Consider the following 12,660-nt stretch of genomic DNA (forward strand, 5'->3'; position numbering starts at 1 on the left):
TAAGCATATACAAAACAACTCTGGAAAAAAATAAACTCTTAGTAGTCCCTTTGAGATTAAAACTCTAGTGGGAGGGACATTAATGTCCTCTCCTTGTTACATCTTGATCTCGTGCAGTCTGAATATTTTAATCACGTGCCTTGATGGCTACTGATCCCAAGTAAGTGAAATAGGATCCATACCACCTGGACCACACAGAGTGGGTATATGCATTACCACACAAATAGAACACCAGAGAAATACCATAGGCTTTACTAACAGCACAAGGGATGGACACCTATGCCAACTATAAAGCTGCTATGATTAAGGGCATGGGATGTGGACTAATAACTAAGAATCAAGTGAAAAAGAGTGGAACTAATCTTATTGCAAGTATAATGCAATACACAGAGAACTGCTCTAGTTCCAGGGGCTCTGAGGCCCTCTTCTGATCCCCACAGATTCCTACACACACACACGATGCATACAAATTCACACAGGAATATATCCGTAAAAATAAACAAATCTTTTTTAAAGAACTGATTTAAGACCTAGGGATGATGGCTTATACCTATAATGCAAGCATGTAGAAGGCTGAGGTGGGAAGATTTCTGTGACTTCACGACCATCCTGAGCTACATATTGCATTCTGGATAAACCTGAACTATAGAATGATACCTTGTCACAAAGCAACAACAAACAAAAGAACCTTTTTGAGTTGGGAAGTGATGGGCATTTTCAGTTGGGCAGTGGAAATAGCTGAAGTTAAGGCTGGAGAGAAGCGCTGGAGAGCATGAAGTGGTTTGTTTGCAATGCTAGCTACATTAGACTAAAATCTCAGAGAATAGTTTGCTTGAAAATGATCAACTGAAAGATTCACACTGTGGTGTAAATGAATCAAAACAGGTATTTGCATTTTAATAAAAGACAGAATGTTCCAAAGGTCCAATTTCAAGCATTAGTAATTAGGGAGGAGGAATTTCCCTCATGTCTCTCAATTCACACATTTATGAGAAGATGACACACCTGGTTGTCTTGGTACCAGACTGTTCTACTCAGTAGGAAACCTGTTACCTACTGGAGGTGAGGGAGAATTCTATTTTCCAGAAGTCCGTGATCCAAGTCTGATAATAAGAGGCTGGGGAGAGCAGGTGGCGCTTGTGGTAACCAATCTGTTGTATACAGAATCCTGCAGGCATTTGTTGCTGAGAGACTAGGAGGCAACCAGGTATCCTCACTAACTAGGCCTGCTTTTTTTTCCTCTATTGTCGCCATACAATGCAAGGGAAAATGCATAGATTTGGGAATCAGATGAACTGTGTTTTCATAATGGTATCACCACTTGCTAGTTCCGTGCTTGAGGGCAAGTTACTGAATCTTGCTAAGCTGCAAGGCCCTTATAGGGTTCTGAGAAAAATACATATTAAGAGCTTAGCACAGAGCACGATGCATAGAGAACAGTTAATAAATGTAAGCTTTTAGAATCATGATTATTCCCTGTTCTTATAAGCCCACTAATGTTTTGTAAGCCTTAGGTATATTGATGGAATTATCCTTAACCATTCCTATCCATGAGTCCTCTGGTAAATTTGGTTCTTTTCCTAGGAGAGCCCATTAAGTATTCTTATTCTTTTATTCTTATTCTTTCTCACCTGATAGACATGTGTGGAAAATTGTTATCATTGTCATTAATTATTAAGGTGACTGGTAGCCACATGTTACCACCACCACCAGGAGCAGAAGTCTGCTCCTCCTGTCTCTAAGTGGTTATCTCCTGGCCCTACCACTAGGAGGAGCAGCAGAGCTGACACACCTTTTCTCTCTACAGGAGCTGCCCTACTGACTTATATAGCACATATAAGAGAGTGACAACAACAACAACAACAACAACAACAACAAAGAATAATAATTTCCTGTGTCTTCCTCCCATCCTACACTCCCTCTTATGCTTACTAAATCGCAAGGGTCTCCTATAGATTTGGAGGTGTGTTCCTTCTGCTCCTTTCTTTTTCTGGTGGGATGATTGAAATAAATTAAATGGCTGGAAGGAAATAAGTCAGGTCAAATTTTCCCAGAAAGCATAGGAGTACCCAAGTGTGAAGCAGACCTCCATAAATGTGTGTGGACACGACAAAGCACAAGCTCAGCAATCCTAAGACAGTATGAACACAAGAAAGTCAAAGACTACTGCTTTCCCTTTCCACTGCTTTCCCTTTCCACTGCTTTCCCTTTCCACTGCCTTTTAACTGCGACATGAGTAGGCTGCTTCTATTGTCCTCTTCCCACAGATGAGGATACTGAGACGAGAGAAACTGAGAGATTTGCACAAGGTCACAGGCTTATGTGACTTCTAGGCCAGACACTTCAATCTGTACCCCAGGCTATAGTCTAAACATAAATTAAAAGTAAACCCTTGAAGTTGAGCAAGCCTAAGGCAGATACAGCTCAAGGTTACTTCTATTCATGCTTCAGTGATTATTGAAGATTGTAGTAGTTATATTTTTTCCTTACATTTTCCCTTTAAATTTGATGTAACTGTATGACACCCAATGTCATCTGTTCTTTTCTTTATGGTCTTTAATAAAGAGGTCTATAGAATAGATAAATAATACTATCATTAATTGATTGTGTACTGTATGCTAGGCACTGTATGTGTATAGATGTTAATCCCAAAAACCAGTCTGAAGATCAGAAATGAGTGCTATCATTATTTGCTATAAATTTACATAAAGATTTCATTTGGAGGAATTTTAATGAGCTGCCGTGTTGATAAGTGGCAAAGAAGATGATTCATACCTGGAACTCTTCCTACAAACTGACTTTTTTCATACATATATATATATGTATATATATATATCCATGATATCACATATATATTCATGATAATCTATATATACTACCACATGTACGTGTGTGTGTGTGTGTGTGTGTGTGTGTGTATACTTTGGGAAGGGAGTAAATTGGGCAGCTTCACAGAGAACTCAGGACACTCCAAAGGCCCACAGAAGAAGGAAGGGAATCACAAGTAGCTGATAGACAGAACTATTTTTAGCCCTTTAGTAGAGTTACTAAGTAACTCAAGAAGATTGGAAGTTTTGTGCTGTTGCATCTACCTCCCCAAATATTTCCTTCTGTAGCTATTTATGGTGAAAAAATTCCTCTCATCTCCACTGTTTTTTGAATATTTTTTTTGTTTTGCTTTAGCTTTTTAGCTATGCAGTATTTAGTTGATAGTTGACATCTGTAGTCACATGTTTGTGCAAGTCTTTTTTCCCCTTTCTGAGGTCACTAGGCTAACAGTATGAAATGCCCATAGGAGTGACTGTTTCTGGGGTCTGAAATGGGTAAGGTGTATGGGTACAAGCTGTGTTGGGGGCCAACAAGTTGAGTAGGGGGCCAGGTTGGATTTTAAAGCAGGGCAATCTAAAAAAGTTTCATTTTTCTTTTGTCTTCAAAATTCTCCAGAAGGGATGAGTGAATGACAGGGCATTTACTGAAAAGTACTGAGGATCCACTAATATTCTTTCTTCCAGATCTTCCATTTTTAAATCCTCTTATGTGCAGCCAGTGTAGAAAGTTAGTTCTCTCCTGTGGTGGCATGGTCAGTAATATAAGAATGATGACCCTCTCTGTAGACCTCAGTGTGGCCCTTTTCCATGCTGTCCCAAAGGACTGTCAGGTCTGGCGCCAGCAAGAATTGCTGCCCAGAGAGGAATCTTGCCTAGAACTTTTTTGAGACGTGCCACCATCCAGTCTGCTCTTTGTTCCTCTTTGAGCTTCGCCTTCCTTGGCTGCTCTCCCTTTGGTATGCCCCTGCCTGGGGTGCCAGCCAAACTGTTGCCCTTCACACACTCTGCCTGCACACCGATATGCTTCCTCCCTTTGCTTGGCTACCAGGCAGAAGGTTTCTGTCAGGATCGCTCAATTGAGCAATTCTGAGTTCCATACAATCCAATGCTTGCCCTCCGTGACAGGACTCTTCCTCTCCTTTGCAGAACTTTAAGCTTTGTGACAAGGGACCTTCATGGGTGAATCTACTTTGGAATGATTTGCTTTGGGTCTTAGGTTTCCTACTCTGCATCTCATATTCTTTCACTTGCTGTGACTATTCCAGTCCTTGCCCCCTCCTTCATTTCTTCATTCCAAGAAATGAAATGTATTTTGTTTTATGTGTATGTTTATACTGATCAAAAGACAAAATGATATTGAGATGTTTAGAGTCCTGAACCAAACTACAACCTTGTCATTTCTACATAATTTTCTTACTTGTTCTACAAGAGATTGTATTATATAAAATGACCCACAGGGAAAATATGAGTTTATTTCTTCTCTATTCTTCCTCCCACACATGCCACCCTTCCAGCCTTTCAATTACTGCAGCACACAGAAATAGGAAAGCCATTAACCCTAAAAATCATCGCCATTGAAATAGGGCATCTTAAAACACGTCCAATTTGCTTAGTTAACGTCAGTTTGCCTGGAAGCATATCCACATGTTGGTTTGCTGCAAGTGGGGCTCTGCACCTCAGCAGTTGAAAGAAAAAGGGTGAATTTGCTCTGCTTTGATGGTTTTAGAAATGTATTGTTTGACAATTTCATATATTTATATAATGAATTTTAGTTCCCAACAAACCACTTCCCCATATCTTCTTTTGCGTAATCCATTGAGTCTAACGTGAGTTACTTACTCAAGCTGGGTTTTTTTGTTTGTTTGCTTTTGTTCTTGCTTTTGAGACAGGGTCTCATCTATCCCAGGTTGGACTCAATATAGCCAAGGATGGCCTTGAAGTTTTGATCCTCCTGAGTCTACATTCCCTGTGCTGGAATGACAAGTGTTTCAGACCAAGCCCAGCACACGGGATATGTTCCCCATACCTTATCTAAAGAGAAGCCAGTAGCCAAAGGAAAAAAAAAACTCTGACTAGTTTTAGGCGAGTATTCTCAAACCTAGCTGTGCATGAAAATTAATCTGAAAGACTGTGAGATGCCAAGGTCTCACACTGATGTATTTCCTCTCAGGGTTGTCTTTCATGGGAATATTTCAAAGCCCATGAAGGGAATTATGTGTGTAAGCAAGGTTCTCTAATCACTATTCCAGAATGTTTTTCCAGAAACCCTTGTCTGTGCAGGAACAACACAGACATTATCTGTGAGAACCATAAAGTTTCAGATGTAGTCTCAGATGCAGTGAATTGGAGCCCTATGGATCAATGCAATGCACACGCACATTAAAGGTTAAGAGGCTCTGAGCTAGAGTATGCCCAAGCTCTTTAAAGTGCACATCAGAGGAAACACCTTTGCATAGGCAACCATTCTGTTCCAATTGAATATCTGGATTTTTTTTTCAAACATGTCACTTTAAGTCTACGACCTTAGTTACAGGGTTTCTACATTGGTCTAACAAAGGTGCATCCTCCCACTTCAGAAAAATGAAAAAGAGGTAATATATAGCATTCCATCTAGTATTGTTTTTTGTTTGTTTGATTGTTTGGCTGTTTTGTTCTGGCCTGTCTTGTAAGCTCTTTGAGGGCTTTTAGGTTACGAGAAAGATATTATCAGCCTAAATACTGGAATGATTTTTTCATAAAGGAAGGGAAGCCTACAAACATTCACCTGGTCAGTTATGTAGATCTCCAGCAAACTCTAGACTAGATTATTAAGAGGATGGTTTCTGAGTCCTTGGAAGGGGATTTTCTAATCACCAGGGAGCAGCATGGGTTCATTAAGAACAAGTCATGCCAGATTGGGCTCATTTCCTTTTGGATGGGCCTCCAAGAGGAAACCACAAAAATCATTTACCTGGACTTCCAAGGACTTTGCTAACACTTCTGCAGTACCTTTTTTGGGCAGGTTGGAAAAAAAAAGACATAGTTGATAATCTGGGTAGTTGGATGGTCAACGTATTGAGTGGTCATATGCAAAATGTTTGGGATTAGGGAACCACAATAAATTAGGAAGATATATGGATCAAAGTATAGTGTTGGTCAAGGCTAAGTCTATGTATAGGCAGATAGCTAAAGGAAGAAACATAACAAAGGAGGTATGGCTGCTATTCTAATGTGGTTGGGGAACATATGAAGTTGTGTATTTCAACTTGGAAATTAACTGCACAATCTCAGAAGGAATGGAAGACTTCCACAAAAGGCCTAGTGCTTCCAGTGAACTTGACATTTCTTATTTTTTTAAACTTATTTTTTGTATATCTTGAATATTCTTTACATAGAAAGCCAGCCACTGTTTTAAAAAATATTAATTTTATTTATATGAATACACTATAGCTGTCTTCAGACACACAGGAAGAGGGCATCAGACCCCATTACAGATGGTTGTGAACCACCATATGCTTGCTGGGAATTGAACTCAGTACCTCTGGAAGAGCAATCAATGCTCTTTATACCTGAGCCATCTCTCCAGGCCCTTGATATTTCATTTAATCCTACTTTGTGTGAGTAGAGTGTGATCACTAAACATGCTGTTGAGACCACAGGGCTAAACTAATAGAATTATAAGGTCCATTATTGGAGTTGACTATTTGACAAAAATTAATAAAAAATAAATAATAAATTAAATGATTGAAAGCATATTTAATCATTGTTCTCCTCTTGTTGCTATATTTGAGGTAAACCTACATCTTTTACTTAGAAAAAGAATGACCAAAGGAAGAATTTCATGTTACACCTGTTCTTTGAGCCAATGTGTATGAATCTGGAGACATTATAAGAATTTCCTTGCCCCTATAGGTAGCTGATAACTGAAGAGGCCACTTCACCTATATGTAAGAAGCCTTTAACAAAACAATACAACATAAAGAATTGGATAGCATGGGCCATATATCTGACAATCCCCACTTTCCAGTGTAAAAATGAAAGTAATAAAGAAGTGACTTGCTCTGGTCAACTTAACCCACCCACAGGCTTCACACCACGGTTCTTTTCCAGATCTTATTTGTTTCAGCAGCAGAGACCTGGTCTTCATGGGTTTCTGTGAGTCTCCATGGGTCCTGGCTACAAGGAATGTACCCAGGAGAAAAGATAGTGTCAGAAATAAGCTATGTCTAAAGTATATCTGTTTGTAGGACTGCTCTACCTACTAACATTCCTTCTTTGCTATGATGGAGAAATTGTGAGCAAAACAGACCCTTTTTCCTTAAATTTTTCTGTCCAGTATTTTGTCACAGCAATGAAAAACCTGACTGTATGTAGATAAATAGGCTCACTTCCACCATTGGAACCAAAACAGAATAAAACACAAGCAGAGATGCTACTAATTGAGAGAGATTTGGTTAATTATGACACATTTACTAGCATCTTCTAGCCCTTCCAAGGTTTGTCACAAGTTCAAAATGAATTCTGACTCCTATTGAACATGCTGTTAGAGCAGTGGCTCTTAACCTGTGGGTTATGACCCCTTTGAGGGTCTAATGACACTTTCACGGGGGCTATATATCAAGTATTTTGCTTATCAGAGGTTTACAGTATGATTCATAACAGTAGCAAATTTACACTTATTAAAAGCAGTGAAAATAATTTGTGGTTGGGGTCAGTTACCACAACATGAGGAACTGCAATAAGAGTTTCAGCATTAGGAAGGTTGGGAAGCTCTGCGTTAGCTAATCATTTCACATCTTATACCTTTTTTTGGATACAAAGATGATCTTCTGAAGAAGCAAGAAATATTTTCCACCACGGGCATAAAACAAGTGTATAGGTGATTTGACCAGTACATGAAACTTTTCCAAAGCAGCAACTGAAGCTAGGCATGGTGGCATTCTCTGGAGTCTAGGATGGATGAGGAGTCTAGGATGAGCCTAAGCTAAGTTCATGTCACAAAACTTAAAAGGGTAACATGAGAGAGGCAAAGGATTTGTTGAGGATGAAAAGAGGGCTACAGAGCACATGAGACATGAAAGTGGACTAGGTTATTGGGAATTGAAGGGAACAATGTGGGACAAGGGGATGGAAGAGAATAGAGGAGGAGGAGGAGGAGGGGAAGGAGGGGAAGGAGGAGGAGGAGGAGGAGGTGGAGGAGGAGGAGGAGGAGGAGGAGGAGGAGGAGGAGGAGAAGAAGAAGAAGAAGAAGAAGAAGAAGAAGAAGAAGAAGAAGAAGAAGAAGAAGAAGAAGAAGAAGAAGAAGAAGGAGAAGAGGAGGAGGAGGAGGAGGAGGAGGAGGAGGAGGAGGAGGAGAAGGAGGAGGAGGAGGAGAAGGAGAAGGAGAAGGAGAAGGAGAAGAAGAAGGAGGAGGAGGAGGAGGAGGAGGAGGAGGAGAAGAAGAAGAAGAAGAAGAAGAAGAAGAAGAAGAAGAAGAAGAAGAAGAAGAAGAAGAAGAAGAAGAAGAAGAAGAAGAAGAAGAAGAAGAAGAAGAAGAACCTGTGTTTGAAAATACCACAATGAAACTGAATACTTTGTGGGCTAATTTTAAAATGTATAATTTTTTTAACGGCAACGTGGACTTTACAACAAACGTAATCTGTGATTGGCCGGTAGTAAGTCGGCTGAGTGCTTTCAGTTTCCCCACAAATCCTGACCACAACCAGTTGAAAACACGACTAGAACCAGAATTCCATAGACTTAGGTCATTGACCACAGGGTATGATAATTCTGGTGATCATAGTCCCATGTTGATGGCAGGGAGGGTCATTGGGGAACATGTTTCTTCCCCAAGCCTATTTACCACCTACTATGTTTTTTCAGAAAGTGGGCCACATCATGTTGCCTATCTACAATTGCAGCACCATTTGATCCCCCTAGAGAGGAAAATTGGAAGAATTTCATTTGCACTGGAGCAGAGAGGCAAGGAATCCTGGACTGGAATGTTAAAGATTAGGACTACATTTGGTAATCTGGAAGGATTACTCCTTAAAGCTTAAAGTCTAACCTCTCTTGAAAAAGAAGGGAGAGAGGAGGAAAGGGGTGTGTATTCTCACAGGAGGGCTGCAGGTTTTGCATTGGCAGTGGACAGTGAATTGGGAGGAGGCCCTTTCTTCCCTTGAGAGTGCAATGTCAGGATCTCACAGAAACCTGAGACGGCATAGCTCAGTGATTACAAACATGAAGTGTGGAGCCAGACTGCCTGGTTCCAAATTCTGTTCTTAATACTTGCTAACTGAGCGACCTACTAGCTTGCTTAACTCCAATGTGTGTATGTTTCCTTCTTTTCAAAAATATGAACAATGATAGGCCTGACCTCCAGCATTTATTGAAGGATCAAAATGCTTAATTAATGGAAAATACTGAATGAGAGCCTTTGTGCTAAGTGGATGTGTCATTTAAGAAAATAAATAAACTAACCTGGTGGGAAGGTGATCAAGCTACTAAAACCTGTACATTCATTCTGTCCCAAGAAGGTTAGGATAGAAGAGTCTGGTTTTGGAAACCAGTCATATTAGCTTACCTTTCTCATGAATGTGACAAACTACCTGGCCAGAAGCAACTCAAGGAAGGAAGAACTGGTTTTAGGGTACAGTTCATCATGGGAGGGAAGGCATGGTGGTGTCCATGGTGATGGTAAGACATATCCTCAGTTCTCAAAGCTTCAGTAAACCAAGAGACAGAGAAAGAGGAATGTCACTGTTCATCTCTCTTTTTCCTTTTATCCTTTTTATTTCATTTGGGAAGAATAACCCATGAGATGGTGTCACCCACATTCAGGGTGAGTTTTCACTCCTCAGTTAACGGTCACTGGAAACATCCTCATGTCAACAGAGATGCTTTTCCTAGATAATCCCAGATCTCATCAAAGACAAAATTGAATTCAATTTCCAGATCTGCTCTTGGTTAGGAGCTGACTTGCTAAAATATTTAACTTAGTGGCTCTGCTTCATGGTTACATGTGACCAGAGATGATAGCAAATAGCTTTATACTAAGTAGCTGTTATGGTTAGGTAAGTCTCGATCTGTAGATTTCTCGAAAGAGACTCACTAAGAGATACTATGTGTGTTTCATAAGCTGGAACTCAGAAATCAAAACATAACAGGAGTAAATATCAACTCTTAAGATTTTAGTTAAAACCCAATTGCCAACTATGTCGTGTGCATGAGTAAGGAACAAGAAATAACTGAGCTGTCGAGAGCTTGTGTGAAAAATAAGCCATGTGAAGTTTGTTGACAACAGATTTTGTATGAGCTAACAGTTTGATCTGCCTACTCATGTTGTTAATGTAATGTTAGGTGCTGGTAATGATGAGAAGAGAGATCCCAGAACATAATCACTTCAGCGTTCCCTGGCTCTTGTGCTCCTTGGACTGCAGTAAACACAAGAGACCATGCCCTATTGACAGTGTTTCTGAATGGACCATGAAAAACACAAAGACAATCTGTCCTAAAGCAGTGTTCTGGTTTGGAAGGATCAGAAATGTCTTTCTTGAGGATGTGATAAAAAGGATCTAGGGAGAGAAGCACTGTGAGGCAGCGTGTGAAACATATCTATCCTGTAAAAGAAATGTTTACAGAACACACCCTCCACCCAGCTTACCAGCAACTCCTGTTGGGCCTCTCCACAGAAAAAAATCAATAATCTGGCTATTTCTCACTGCTTCTCTGCTGCTATCCTAGCTTAATGCTGCCCCTCTTTCTGGATCACTACAATAGCCTCTTTAGAGATCTCTTTGTTTCCATCCTGGTTCCCTCACCAGAAAAGCCTGGAGGGTCTCATTTAAATATAACTCCAGTGGCTTCATAGTTCACTCAGAGTACAAGTCAAAGTCCTTATAGAGACCCCCAACATCTTTCTTGGCTGCATTCTCATTGCCTCTCAGACTAGTATCTGCTTTTATGCTCCTCCTTACTCTGCCCTAGCCACAGGAGCTCACTCACAACTTGAAAAAACAAGGCATTACTTCCGTCTTGGGGCTACTGCACCCATGTTTTCCACTGAGTGGAATACATGTTGCCTAGATATTTCTTCTTACTGTTATTTTGTGTTCTTTAAACCATAACCCAAATATCACCTTCTTACTGAGTTCTTCTCAGTCATCTTTCAAGCATTGCAGTGATTTTCAAGGACAATAAATCTTGAAGTTTCTGTTCGTTGATTAGCTTTTCAACACCGAACTGATTACTATGTAATATTTCATATAACTTACTACTGATGATACTTACTATTTGCTTCCCATACCAGATGGGCAAGGAATATATATTTCACTCAAAAACGTATCCAGTGCCTATGACAGTGGGATACATATATAAAATAGTCAATATGTATTTGTAGAACACACAGGTAAATTGAATGTTTTAAAGTGATGCTCTACTTGAGTCTGGCAGAACTGAGATAGACATAAAACTCTGCCGTATCTGGAGGCTAGATAATTGGGAACTGCTAGCATAAACATATTTCTGAATGGATGATTGAACACTGATACCACTGTTGATGGAGATTGTTTGGACTTGGACTTCTCCCATTTTCCAAACTTTGAAGGACTGTTTTGTGGATTTAGTCTGAGTTAGGACCAGTAAGCACGAAAGGGATACACACAGTCAGAAAGTCCATGCACCAAGTGGAAATTCTCAAGCTGTCTCATGTTGGGATGAGCTCCCTTTGGGTGGGGCTAGAATAGATTTCATGTCTACACATCAGTGTGGCTATAGAGAAGAGATCCTGTATGAGACTATCTTCATACCTCTGGGATGGTGGAGACAAAAGTGTAGGAACTCAATGATCAACAGGGATTTGCATCTATTTTCTCCAACTCTGCAGAGGCATTTGGGTTTTCTTTTTAAAAAGATAAATTCTCCTGTAAAGGTTCATTCCCTAATTGCGATTCCACTTCCCAGAAATTACCTGATGCTGGTGATGATTAGAGGCCAGCCAGGGGTAAAGGGACTGATTCCCATGGCAACCAGGTTGAAAAAAAATAACAAAAGAAAACAGACCACAAGGAGAATTGTCAGAAACAAGCTACATTGCCATTATAAGTAGATATTTAATTCATTGAGATAGTTGTTACACCTTCTGCATTATAAATAGATATTTAATTCATTGACATAGCTTTGACAGGGAGTAGCAGAGTTAAATTCCAGAGCGAATCTTTGTCTTTTAAGTATCTCACAGTTAACTGACAAGTATTCCCTCCCTTCTAATACTTGCAGAACTGAGTTCTCTGAGTCAAAGAATAGTGTGTATGAGTGTTTTAGGAAAGCCAACTGAGAGTCCAGTGTCACAATATTTCTCACAGTTTGTTTCTCAGACTTTTTCCTGACGGCATGTGAGTACCTCTCTTTGAACCTTGGTGACACAGGAGACCCCAGGCTCAATGTGTACATTTCACAAGAGTCTGGCATGTTTGTCTTTTTCAGGCCCTGCTTTTCAAATGTGGAGCCTACTCTAACTTTCAGTCCCTGGGTCTCTCTCAAATATTTTCCTCTGTTTCTCTGTTTCTCTCTGTTTTCTCTCTCTCTCTCTCTCTCTCTGTTTCTCTCTCTCTCTCTCTCTCTCTCTCTCTCTCTCTCTCTCTCTCTCTCTCTCTCTCTGTGTGTGTGTGTGTGTGTGTGTGTACAGTTGGAACAATCAAATGATCCCTTGATAACTTGCACAGCTCTGTCACTAACCTTGACAACAAATACTTTGAAACACCCAAAGAACAGAAAACATAACTGGGCACCATCAAAGGACTTTTTTATCCTAAAACCAAGGACTGAGGACTGGCCTATTTCCAGTGTTCAAAAGGCACCGCTAGACTGAGGGTTA

The sequence above is a fragment of the Rattus norvegicus genome, chromosome X (assembly GCF_021556685.1).
Source record: "Rattus norvegicus strain SHRSP/BbbUtx chromosome X, alternate assembly SHRSP_T2T, whole genome shotgun sequence".
In the NCBI taxonomy this organism is placed as follows: domain Eukaryota; kingdom Metazoa; phylum Chordata; class Mammalia; order Rodentia; family Muridae; genus Rattus; species Rattus norvegicus.